We start from the raw sequence: 13,555 nt of genomic DNA, 5'->3' as shown, positions 1-13,555 counted from the left end.
CCTTCCCCTATAAATAGAGGGGTGAGGGGAGGGCTGCAGTACACATCTTCCAGGCGCCGCCCCTCCCCTCCCCAACACATCTCCTCCTCCGTTACGTGCTTGCGAAGCCCTGTCGGAGTACTGCTGCACCAACACCACCACGCTGTCGTGCTGCCGCTGGAGTAATCTTCCTTAACCTCTCCTTCCCCCTTGCTGGATCAAGAAGGAGGAGACGTCTCCCGTCCCGTACGGGTGTTGAATGCGGAGATGCTGTCCGTTCAGCACTTGGTCATCGGTGATCTGAATCACGTCGAGTGCGACTCCATCATCACCATCCCCTTGCAAGCTTCCGCACGTGATCTACAAGTGGTATGTAGATGCAAACTCACTCCCTTGACTCGTTGCTTAGATGAACTCATAGATGGATCTTGGTGAAACCGTAGGAAAAATTTTAATTTTCTGCAACGTTCCCCAACAAAGGCACCAAAACAAGGGAGCCGGGCAAACCCTACTATTGACCCAAGACGTGATTCGGAGCTGATGCATATAGTGCTATAAGTTCGGGGTGCCGCACTATTGACTTGTTTTGCCGTATTATGAGGTGCCATATGAAGCCCCTGGCAAACTAATCGCACCAAGGTGTACAGATGCAATATTAAATAAACATTTGCAAAAAATGCGCAAATAGGAATAATAAGCTGACACTATATATTATCTCCCATTGATGAATAATACGTTTAGGCGTATGTTTACAATGGTTGCGTTTGAGCAGAAGTAAATAGGACTATTTAACATGTCCTATCCAAGGGCGGGCTGCATACAGGTATGTAAAACAGGTATAACGATCGTGAACAGATTCCACTTGGGTATTTCCTTCCATGCGTAAAGCTTGTTGCCTCCTTGGTTTTCTCTCCTATGCAAGTTCGACCATCCGGCTCTTCTGAAGAGGCTGCCCGAAAGCAGAGTCCTGAAAGATACAAAGGGAGGGTTATGAAGGTATGTTGCAGTTATACCGCACTGTTGACTGAGTCACTGCTGCGCCTCCGGCTATGCCCATGGTATTTTGAGTGCGTAATTATGTACGCGTGGCACGAATGCTGCTTTGATGGCGATTCAGCGGAGGCCGAACTGCTAGTTGCGCTCTTGGCGTGCCTGATGATCCTGTTGCGGGGTGCTCCGGCATCGCTTGACGGTGCTCGAGGTTGTCGTCGTCGGATTGGTGGTTTGTCAGAGGAGGCCGCATTGTACTTCCGCCGCGAGGGCAGCAGTATGCTCTTCTGTCCGAAGAGAGCGGTCCATGTTTCCATTGACTGTTATGACCCCGCATGGTCCTGGCATCTTGAGCTTGAGGTATGCATAGTGTGGTACCGCATTGAATCTAGTGAATGTGGTTCGTCCCAGCAGTGTGTGGTAAACACGGCGGAAGGGGACGATATCGGAAATTAACTCTTCGCTTCGGAAGTTATCCGGAGATCCGAAGACCACTTCCAATGATATAGAGCCCATGCAATGGGCCTCTACTCCAGGAATTACACCTTTAAAGGTGGTTTTGGTGGGCTTGATCCTTGAAGGGTTAATGCCCATTTTGCGCACTGTGTCCTGATAAAGCAGGTTCAGGCTGCTGCCGCCGTCCATGAGGACTCGCGTGAGGCGGAATCCGTCGATGATTGGGTCTAGGACCAATGCGGCTGAGCCGCCGTGACGGATGCTGGTAGGGTGATCCCTACGGTCGAAGGTGATCGGACAAGCTAACCATGGGTTGAATTTGGGGGCGACTGGCTCCATCGCATAGACGTCCCGTAGTGCCCGCTTCTGTTCCCGCTTGGGAATGTGGGTGGCATAGATCATGTTGACCGTTTTCACCCGGGGAGGAAATTTCTTCTGTCCCCCCGTGTTCGGACACCGGGGCTCTTCATCGTCGTCGTTGTGCAGCCCCTTGTCCTTGTTTTCGACATTTATTTTACTGGCCTGTTTGAACACCCAGCAGTCTCTATTAGTGTGGTTGGCTGGCTTGTCCGGGGTGCCATGAATTTGGCACGAGCGTTCCAGTATGCGGTCACTGGACGGTCCCTAATTTTTTCTGAACGGCTTCTTCCGCTGACCGGCTTGGATCCGATGAATCTGGCATTGACTGCCGTGTCTTCAGTGTTGTCGCCGTTGTTCCGTCGCTTGTGTCTGTTGCGCCGTGGCTTGCCGTTATTTTCACGGACATCCGAAGTGCCAGAATGTGGCGTAGTGCTGCTGCGAGCCAACCAGCTATCCTCGCCCGCGCAAAAGTGGGTCATTAGCGTCATGAGAGCTGCCATGGACTTGGGTTTTTCCTGGCCGAGGTGTCGGGTGAGCCACTCGTCATGGATATTATGCTTAAAGGCCGCCAGGGCTTCAGCGTCTAGACAGTCGACTCTTTGGTTCTTTTTAGTTAGGAACCGAGTCCAGAATTTCCTGGCTGACTCTCTGGGCTGTTGAGTCATGTGACTCAAGTCATCGGCGTCCGGTGGTCGCACATATGTGCCCTGGAAGTTGTCAAGGAACGCGTCTTCCAAGTTTTCCCAACTGCCAATGGAATTTGCAGGCAGGCTCTTTAGCCAGTGCCGGGCAGGTCCTTTGAGCTTAAGGGGAAGATATTTTGATGGCGTGTAGATCGTCTCCGCGGGCCATGTGAATGTGGAGAAGGAAATCTTCGATCCATTCTGCGGGGTCTGTTGTGCCATCGTATGATTCGATGTTTAAGGGTTTGAACCCTTCTGGGAATTCATGATCCATCACTTCGTCAGTGAAGCAGAGGGGGTGTGTGGCGCCTCTGTGCCGGGCTATGTGGCTACGCAGTTCGAATTGCTCTGGGTGGCTGTGTGCGGCCCGACCGGACTTGTTGATAGTGTATCCGGCGTGACGGTCATCGTCACGTGTTGGGGCGCGCCCCCGCGATCCGTAGATCGAGCTTGGCTGCCCTATTTTGGTTTCCAGTATATCTTGCAGGTCTTGCCTATTACCCCGGGCCGTAGTGTATTGGCGCGGGGGTGCGGGCTGGTATTCGGGCTGATATGCCGCTTTATCCTGACCACGGGGTGGCCGGTCAGCCGTGTGGCGCTCGAGTCCGTATTCCTCAGCTGCCAGGACTTCAGTCCATCTGTCTCTGAGCAGGTCTTGATCAGCTTGGAGTTGCTGCTGCTTCCTTTTCAGGCTCCTCGCAGTGGCTATAAGCCGGCGCTTGAAGCGCTCCTGCTCCACGGGATCCTCAGGCACGCCGTACTCGTCATCGCCGAGGCTAATCTCGTCTTTGAAGGGGGGCATGTAGTTGTCCTCCTCCGAATATCCATCCGTCGCCTGTTCGTCTAGGCTGACCTGCCCGTCTTCCTACTCGGCCTGCTCGAAGGCACGCTGATCAGGGTTGTATTCCTCTTCGGCTCTATCCGGATTGTTTTCGTCTCCTGGGCCGGTATTGCTGTGGTGGGGCTTGGAGTGGCGCCGATGACGCCCATGCTTTGCTTTTCTCCCTGAGAGGTTATCCTCCGTTGCTTCATCGCCATTGGTTTCCTTCGGAGTGTCCACTATATATATATATATATATATATCGTATGAGGAGGTGGCTGTCCACCGCCCAGTGAGCGGTGGTTCCTGTTCTTCTCCTGCATCGTCGTCCATACCGTCGATGTCTTCGGAGTCTAAGTCAAGCACGTCGGTTAGATCATCGACCGTGGCAATGAAGTGGGTGGTGGGTGGGCAACAAATTCCTTCGTCGCCTGCTTCCCACTCGAGCAGGACATAGTTCGACCAAGAGCCTCCTGAAAAAGAGAGATACTTTAACGAGTTCAGCATGTCACCGAAGGGAGAGTGCTGGAAGATATCCGTAGCGGTAAACTCCATTACCGGAGCCCAACCAGGCTCGGCGGGCTCGGGAGCGCGCGGATTGGAACCTATAACAGGATACGAGTCCGGGGGTCTGAAGTCACATGCTTCCTTAGAGGTGAGGCCTGTGTTCGGCTCTACCGCCGATGAGTGTGTGGCCTATGGGGTGGGGTCCATCCACCCATCCTTGGGCCACGCAGTTTGCTTCGGATTTAGGTCCAGGGCTACTGCAGGGGTGATATCCCAAGCATTGTCCGACAGCAGGTCTACGCCGTGCTCATCGTGACTGTCCGCTGCTCCTGGCATAGGACCGAATCCGTCCAAGATCAAGTCTCCGCGAATATCCATTGTGTAGTTCAGGTTTCCGAACCTGATCTGGTGGCCAGGGGCGTAGCTATCGATCTGCTCTAGATGGCCAAGCGAATTGGCCCGCAGTGCAAAGCCGCCGAACACAAAGATCTGTCCGGGGAAAAAAGTCTCACCCTGGACCAGGTTGTTGACGATGATTGAAGGAGCCATCGAGCCTTGCAGCGACGACACAGAGGAACTCTCAATGAATCACCAATGTTAGTGTCAAAACCGGCGGATCACGGGTAGGGGGTCCCGATTTGTGCGTCTTAGGCTGATGGTAACAGGAAGCAAGGGACACAATGTTTACCCAGGTTCGGGCCCTCTCGATGGAGGTAAAACCCTACCTCCTGCTTGATTGATATTGATGATATGAGTAGTACAAGAGTAGATCTACCACGAGATCGTAGAGGCTATAGCCTAGAAGCTAGCCTATGATGGTTATGATTGTGATTGTGATCGGCCTTCTAAGGACCAACCTCTCCGGTTTATATAGACATCGGAGAGGGCTAGGGTTTACACGGAGTCGATTACAAGGAAGGAAATATGACATCCGGATCTCCAAGCTTGTCTTCCACGCAAAGGAGAGTCCCATCCGCACATGGGACGGAGTCTTGAGTCTTGTATCTTCACGCTCCAATAGTCCGGATGAAGTATAGAGTCCGGCTGTCCGGATACCCCCTAATCCAGGACTCCCTCACCCGCTCCGCGTCCGGGCCGCCCGTGCGCCGCCTTCGCCCATCCCCACGTACCCGTGTTCGGCCGCCGGCTTGCCACTCCGGCCGGCCGGACTGCCGGCCAGCTCGCGCCCTCGCCGGCTCCCGTCAAAGCTCCCCTGTTGTGCCTCACGCGCCTTGCCGCCATCTGCTCCATCCCCGTGCAGCCGTGCGCCTCCGCGGCTGCACGAGGCCCCGCCCGTGCCTCCCGTCCTGTTCTGACGCCTGCCGGCTCTCCCGCGACCCGGATGGACGGGTCGGGCCGGCTACCCAGACGGCCGGCTCCCCCCACGAGGATGGCCGGGTCGCGACCGCTTTCCAGACGGCCGGCTCCCGCTACCCAGATAGGTCGGGTTCTCACGCCTGCTACCCGACTGCTTGAAAAAAAGAAGAAGATGCCAACTGAAAAAAATGGCGTGCGTCTAGCTGCTCAGGTCTGTTGGAGAAAAAAAAAGAAGGCTCAGAGGCCTCTGTCCGTTCGCAACACCGCTCCACCGATGGTCCTATCCGCCTCGATGTCTTGCCGGCTGTGCCAAGCCGGCCCGGCCGCTCGTTCGCCTCGACACCTGACTATTCGGGTCCGCCGGCTGGGGCATCCCTAGAGCCACCCGGAGGCTCGGAGGCTACACCATTGGGTGGGACGCGCCACCAATCATCGACAACCTCCGCCTCGTCTACATGAAAATCAGTGTGAGCTCCTCACCCGCTTATTTTTCACCACACGCAAAACCGGATAACCCCGAGCGACACTCGGGGGCCACCTCCGCATTTTATTACAGTTGCATCACTGTTCGCCCCGCCGCCGGCTAGTCTCGGCCTAGAAGCTGGCCGCTCGGCCCGATACGTTCGTTTCCGCAGACGGCTAGTAGCACACACGGTACCAAAGGCCCACTTCTCAGCCATAGACCGCAGCGCGGCTGTCCGGCTAAGCGAGAGCCAAAGCTTGAGGTCACCTCGTGCGAAAAACATCCGGGAGAAGACGGCTTGGGCAACCCGGTCGTTTCCTCTATGAGTATCTACTCCGTCGAATCTACTCCTATAGTCCGAGTATTGTACGCTCCACTCCGCGGCCACTCTTCGTAACAGCTAGAGGCTGGCTCCGAGCTGTCTAGCTAACAAGAGGCAAAGCCAAAGAGCGGAGGGGACATGAAAATGACTGAAGGGGGCTCAGACGAAACCGTGTCGGCACCCTCCGCATAAAACTTACAATGCTAAATGCAAACATTTCATATATCTGAGCGGACTAACCTCGTCTTTTGCACGATCATTGCTGTGGGGAACCACCCCCTCGCTCGGAGGCTCGGAGGCTACACGCGGGTTGCGGGCCCGATGCCGGCCGCAACCAGCGTTTCCATCGCCGCTGTCCACATCATCAACAGCAAGACCCTCCGGCCGACTCTTCGAGTCGCCCGGAGGCTCGGAGGCTACACACAGTGCGCTCGCGCGCCCCCACTGAGCCGGCGGACTCTGCGTCCGCGTCCGGCAGGGCCTGATGTCTACTACACAACCTTCTTCCTGTAGACGTTGTTGGGCCTGCAAGTGCACAGGTTTGTAGGACAGTAGCAAATTTCCCTCAAGTGGATGACCTAAGGTTTATCAATCCATGGGAGGCGTTGGATGAAGATGGACTCTCTCAAACAACCCTGCAACCAAATAACAAAGAGTCTCTTGTGTCCCAACACACCCAATACAATGGCAAATTGTATAGGTGCACTAGTTCGGCGAAGACATGGTGATACAAGTGCAATATGGATAGTAGATAAAGGTTTTTGTAATCTGAAAATATAAAAACAGCAAGGTAACTAATGATAAAAGTGAGCGTAAACGGTATTGCAATGGTAGGAAACAAGGGGTATGGTTCATACTTTCACTAGTGCAAGTTCTCTCAACAATAATAAAATAATTGGATCGTATAACTATCCCTCAACATGCAACAAAGAGTCACTCCAAAGCCACTAATAACGGAGAACAACCGAAGAGATTATGGTAGGGTACGAAATCACCTCAAAGTTATCCTTTCTGTTCTAGCTATTCAAGAGTCCGTATTAAAATAACATGAAGCTATTCTTTCCGTTAAATCTATCATAGAGTTCATACTAGAATAACACCTTGAGACACAAATCAACCAAAACCCTAATGTCACCTAGATACTCCATTGTCACCTCAAGTATCCGTGGGCATGATTATACGATATGCATCACACAATCTCAGATTCATCTATTCAACCAACACAATGTACTTCAAAGAGTGCCCCAAAGATTCTACCAGAGTGTCAAGACGAAAACGTGTGCCAACCCCTATGCATAGGTTCATGGGCGGAAACCGCAAGTTGATCACCAAAACATACATCAAGTGGATCACGTGATATCCCATTGTCACCACAGATAAGAACGGCAAGACATACATCAAGTGTTCTCGAATCCTTAAAGACTCAATCCGATAACATAACTTCAAGAGGAAAACTCAATTAATCACAAGAGAGTAGAGGGGGAGAAACATCATAATCCAACTATAATAGCAAAGCTTGCGATACATCAAGATCGTGCCATAGAGAGAACACGAGAGAGAGAGAGAGAGAGAGAGAGAGATCAAACACATAGCTACTGGTACGTACCCTCAGCCCCGAGGGTGAACTACTCCCTCCACAACATGGATAGCGCCAGGATGATAAAGATGACCACCGGTGAGGGATCCCCCCTCCAGCAGGGTGCCGGAACGGGCTCCTGAGAGGTTTTTTGTGGCTACAGAGGCTTGCGGCGGCGGAACTCCCGATCTATCTTGTCCTTCGAAGGTTTTAGGGTATGTGGGCTTATATAGGCGAAAGAAGTCGGTCGGGGGAGCCTCGAGGGGCCCATGAGATACGGGGGTGCGCCCAGGGGGGTGGGCGTGCCCCCCGCCCTCGTGGCCACCTCGAAGCTTCCTTGCCTTCAACTCCAAGTCTCCTGAATCACGTTCGTTCCAAAAATCACGCTCCCGAAGGTTTCATTTCGTTTGGACCCCATTTGATATTCCTTTTCTTCGAAATACTATAATAGGCAATAAAACATCAATATGGGCTGGGCCTCCGGTTAATAGGTTAGTCCCAAAGGTAATATAAAGGTGTATAATAAAGCTCATAATCATTCAAAACAGATAATAAAATAGCATGAATGCTTCATATATTATAGATACGTTGAAGACGCATCAGTGCCCCGCGCCCTCCAGCCGACGGACTCCGCGTCCGCGCCTGGCACCCTCGACGTCACCGTCGGCTTCATCGACAACATGAAAGACCCTCCGCCCAACTTTTCCAAGTTGCCTGGAGGCTCGGAGGCTACACCCAGTGGGTGCGCTCGTGCACCCCCACTCAGCCGGTGGACACCGCGTCCGTGCCCCGCAGGGCCCAGCGCCTCTCAGCCGGCGGACTCTGCGTCCGCGCCCGGCAGGGCCCTGCGCCCCCCAGCCGGTGGACTCCGCGTCCGCGCCGGGCGCCCTCGACGTCACCGTCAGCTTCTTAAACAACGGCAAGACCCTCCGCGCAACTTTTCCAAGTTGCACGAAGGCTCGGAGGCTACACCCAGTGGGGGCGCTCACGCGCCCCCACCGGAAGCAAGCTGCACCAGCTGCGGTCCACGCCCGGCCGTCATGGACATCTACTGCTTCATCAACGCCTGCTAAAACCCTCCGCGCAACTTTTCCAAGTTGCCCGGAGGCTCGGAGGCTACTGACGGGGGGATTACTCCCGGGTAGGCCCAAGACGGCGAACGACGCTTCAAAAACAACGAGGCCAGCAACGCCCCTCAATCCGGGTCGCACTTGGCCGGGTTGCTCGACCCGGCCAAGTCCCTCAACCCGGCCGGACTCCTCAACCCGGTCGCTTGGCCAGGTCCCTGTCCGGCTACTCCAGCTGGCCTGCTATGCGAAGTCAACTACGGCGTCCCATCTGACGTGACACAGACAAGACGGCCATACCACAGCCACTATTGCTGATAAAGCACACACTGTTCACTCGTCACGGGCGACATCATCTACAGTGTACTTTGTCCCCGGGCATTGATTTATAAAATGCCCCAGGGACAAAACTTAGCCTAGCATGCAAGCAAGCATGACTTGGGATGTAAGCTACACACTATAGCTTACATCCCAAGCACACACCCATGCCCACCTAGCCTACATCCTAAGCCAGCTACACATATATAAGCTAGCACACATCCATCCAGCCCCACACAGATGCATACATGCTCACGTATGGACTCACACCCATTCGGCCACAAGGCCACTCACGCACACACTTGTGCATACACATGCTCATACGCATAAGGCTCTCTACTGCCTTCTGTAATACAGTTCCAGGAGCAACTTTGTACCGTCAGACATGTATGCGGCATATATATTCAGACATGCAAGAGTAGGGGTGTTATCTCTCCGGAGAGCCCCGAACCTGGGTAAATCACCGCGTGTTGTTTGCCCAATCCCGTCCCTTGACCTCCAAAGCTGTCTTGCCCTCACCACAATCCACCTCGTGGCATCTTTCGTCTCGCGAACCCGCCCGTGAGATAACCACGACAAAGGCGGACCCAACGCGTCTTCTTCTTCCAGCGCCAGGGATTGGTTGAGGTGGTCAATCCGATGGCAGTCGTCGTTCTCTCCGCCTCCTTCTCGGTGGCCAAGGCGGTCGCCGAGTGTCGGGTGCGTGACAGACGACGAAGTGGGATGCCTTTCCCCATGAGGCGGGGAGGAGGCGGGTCGCCTTGTTGCTCCATTGCTCGAGGGCGGCCGTCCGCGTCACGCTCGATGGAGAGGTGAGTCCGACTGTGGCTGACAGCCGGCTCATTGCCTCTTCTTCCGCGGGCACCACCAGTCGGTGTCCGGGATGTCGCGCCATGATCCTGGCAAAGGGGTGGTTCGTCGTTCCGCCTGACGGGCGCTTCGGCGCGGCAGTAGGCTTCGTGCTGCACGACGGCCGCGTCAAGGAGTTGCTAGACTCGCTCTGTCATGTGGCGATGCTTGTCGCCGTCGTACTTATCCAGCACATCCGTCACCGCCTGGGTGGTCCGGATGTTTTCCGCAGGCGTGGCGTAGACGGGACGATCCGTCCCGAACATGATGGTGATTGTCGCGCCACGCTGCCGGATCGAGCCGATGCGGATAGGCCCCTCAGGAGCCGGCGTGCCACCAACGGCTCGGTCCATCTCGCGCCAGTAGGCTTCCGAGAGGCGTCGCATGCTGGCCAGTCGGCCGGCAGTCTCGAGGAGCTAGACGTGGCGTGCTTCTAGTGTCTCAGTGTTTGCGTATTCTAGGATGGGCACTGACAAGTCTCGCAGCGCCGCATCGAGTTGGTCTCGGATACCTCCGTGCGAGTGCTCACCACTGTGTATGACAAGGACCTCCGCGACGGTGCTCCCGTCGCAGTGCTCGCGAGGAGGCGGTTCATTGTAGACCACCACGTTGGTGGGGAACGCGTCAAGCGACACCGTACCGGAGTCGACGATCATCGGGTTGGTGGAGCCAACAGACTCCAAGTCCACAGCAAGCTCGCTGGCAACGTGGAGCCGGTCAAGGGGGCTGACGAGGCGGCTCTCGGGGTAGTCGGTGCCCGCGTCGGATGCGGGCTCATCGGAGAGGCGGATTTCACCAACAAGGTTGGCGAGGTAGCTTGCTGCGCAGGCGATCTCCGCGCCGTGCAGCGCGTCATAGCTGACACCGTCAGGCATGCTGGGCTGACTGTGCTCGCTAGGAAGGAACAAAGTTCCCGTCCAAATCAGATCTCCGGACGACGGTGCACCTCGCCCCATGGTGGGCGCCAAATGTCGGGGGTTGGGTGCGACGTATGCCAACGGATGGCTTATCATGGTGGGAGCGAGTAGAACGTCACCAGTGCCTGGAAGCGGGATGAGGCGTAGACACGAACGCCAACACACTTTACCCGGGATCGGGGCTCTCGTAGGAGATAACACCCCTAGTCCTGCTCTGCGGGGTCTCCACATGATCACTAAGGCACAAGTGATACAATGGTGGTCCTCGAGCTGTAGGCTAGAGGTAGAAGGAGGCAGGGCTATCTCTCTTCTTCCTCTAGGGTGGATGCTAGTTCTAACTGGGTGGGAACCCTTTGCATGGGTGCCCTGGGGGGTTTATATAGGCCTACCCCCCAGGGGTACAACACTAATCTGGCCGGGTGCTGGACCCCGCTGTCAGTGTCTCGGGTCGCCACCTTCTCCACCGGCTGCTAGGGCCCGCCGCCTGGTGGGCCCCGCTGAGGGAGTCCTGGATTAAGGGGTCCTCGGACAACCGGACTATATACTTTGGCTGGACTATTGGACTACGAAGATACAAGATTGAAGACTTCGTCTCATGTCCGGATGGGACTCTCCTTTGTGTGAAAGGCAAGCATGGCAATTCGGATATGTAGATCTCCTTCTCTGTAACCGACTCTGTGTAACCCTAACCCCCTCCGATGTCTATATAAACCGGAGGGTTTAGTCCATTGGACAACAACAATCATAATCATAGGCTAGCTTCTAGGGTTTAGCCTCTATGATCTCGTGGTAGACCAACTCTTGTAATACTCATATCATCTAGATCAATGAAGCAGAAGTAGGGTATTACCTCCATCGAGAGGGCCCGAATCCTGGGTAAAACATCGTGTCCCATGTCTCCTGTTACCATTAGCCTTAGACGCACAGTTTGGGACCCCCTACCCGAGATCCGCCGGTTTTGACACCGACATTGCTGCTTTCATTGAGAGTACCACCGTATAGTCATGGTAAGGCTTGATGGCTCCTTCAATCATCTTCAACAATGCGGTCCAGGGGGAGGTTTTCCTTCCCAGACAGATCTTCGTATTTGGCTGCTTCATACTGCGGGCCAACTCGCTTGGGCACCTGGAGCAGATCGATTGCTACGCCCCTGGCCATCAGGTCAGGTTTGGAAGCTTGAACTAAACTGCCGACATCCACGGACACTTGATCTTCGACGGATTCGAGCCCATGTCGGGTGCGCCGGATGGTTACGACGGGCATGACTTTGATCTGCCATCGGACACTACTCGAGAGATCGCGCCTGTGGCGGCGCCGGGAATCAATCCAGAGCAGATCGTGCCCTCCAAGGACGGGTGGATGGACCCCGCCAAGGAGGCCGCGCACTCATTGGTGTTGGAGCCGAACACTGATACCACCTCCTGTGAGGGTGGTGTCATCGGACCCTCGGACTTGTCTCCGGCTACAGGATCCGAACCGCGAGCGTCCGTGCCTATCGAATCTGATTGGGCACCGGTCATGGAGTTCACCGCCGCAGATATTTTTCAACACTCGCCCTTGGGTGACATGCTGAACTCATTAAAATTTCTTTCCTTGTCGAGATATTTTGTGCCGAACTATGTCTGGCTCGAGTGGGAAGCAGACGACAAAGAAATTCGTTCCCCACCCACCACCCACTTAATAGCCGTTGTTGATGCTTAACCGACGTGCTTGACTTCATCTCCGAAGACATCGATGGTATGGACGACGATGCAGGAGAAGAACAGGAACCACCGCCTATAGGGCGCTGGACAGCCACCTCATCATATGATATATATGGTGGACACACCCAAAGAAAGCAATGGCAATGAGGCAACGGACGATAGCCCCTTGGAGAAGCAATCTAAGCACCGGCGTCATAGGCTCCGCTCCAAGCCCCGCCATAGCAAAAGTAGCGGTACGAGCACAAGAGGTAACAATCCGGATGGCGCCGAAGACGAAAACAATCATGCCCAGCCAGGCTTCGAGCAGGCCGAGCAAGAGGATGGGCAAGCTAGCCCTAAAGAATAGGCAACAGATGGAGAATCAGAGGACGATAATTACATGCCTCTCTCCGAAGACGAAGTGAGCCTTGGCGACAAAGAATTCATCATGCCTGAGGATCCCATCGAGCAGGAGCGCTTCAAACGATGGTGAGGGAGTCCTGGACTAGGGGGTGTCCGGATATCCGAACTATCATCATTGGCCGGACTCCAAGACTATGAAGATACAAGATTGAAGACTTCGTCCCGTGTCCGGATGGGACTTTCCTTGGCGTGGAAGGCAAGCTTGGCGATACGGATATGTAGATCTCCTACCATTGTAACCGACTCTGTGTAACCCTAGCCCTCTCCGGTGTCTATATAATCCGGAGGGTTTTAGTCCGTAGGACGAACAACAATCATACCATAGGCTAGCTTCTAGGGTTTAGCCTCCTTGATCTCGTGGTGGATCCACTCTTGTACTACCCATATCATCAATATCAATCAAGCAGGAGTAGGGTTTTACCTCCATCGAGAGGGCCCGAACCTGGGTAAAAACATCGTGTCCCTTGTCTCCTGTTACCATCCGCCTAGACGCACAGTTCGGGACCCCCTACCCGAGATCCGCCGGTTTTGACACCGACAGCCGGCTTATAGCCACTGCAAAAAGCTTGAAGAAAAAGCAGCAACAGCTTCAAGCTGATCAAGATCTACTAACTGACAGATGGACCGAGGTCCTGGCTGCCGAGGAATACGGACTCGAGCGCCCTAGCAAAAGCTACCCAAAGCACGGGTTGCTACCTCAACTCGACGAGGAGGCTTTACAACTCACGCTACCAGTGCATGATGCGGCTGACCGGCCACCCCGTGGCCGCGACAAAGCGGTGCACAAGCCCGAAGTCCAAACCGCACCCCGTCGCGAATCAAACGA

Source organism: Triticum dicoccoides, chromosome 3B (assembly GCF_002162155.2).
Source record: "Triticum dicoccoides isolate Atlit2015 ecotype Zavitan chromosome 3B, WEW_v2.0, whole genome shotgun sequence".
In the NCBI taxonomy this organism is placed as follows: Eukaryota; Viridiplantae; Streptophyta; class Magnoliopsida; order Poales; family Poaceae; genus Triticum; species Triticum dicoccoides.
Note: the sequence above shows the minus strand (reverse complement) of the source record.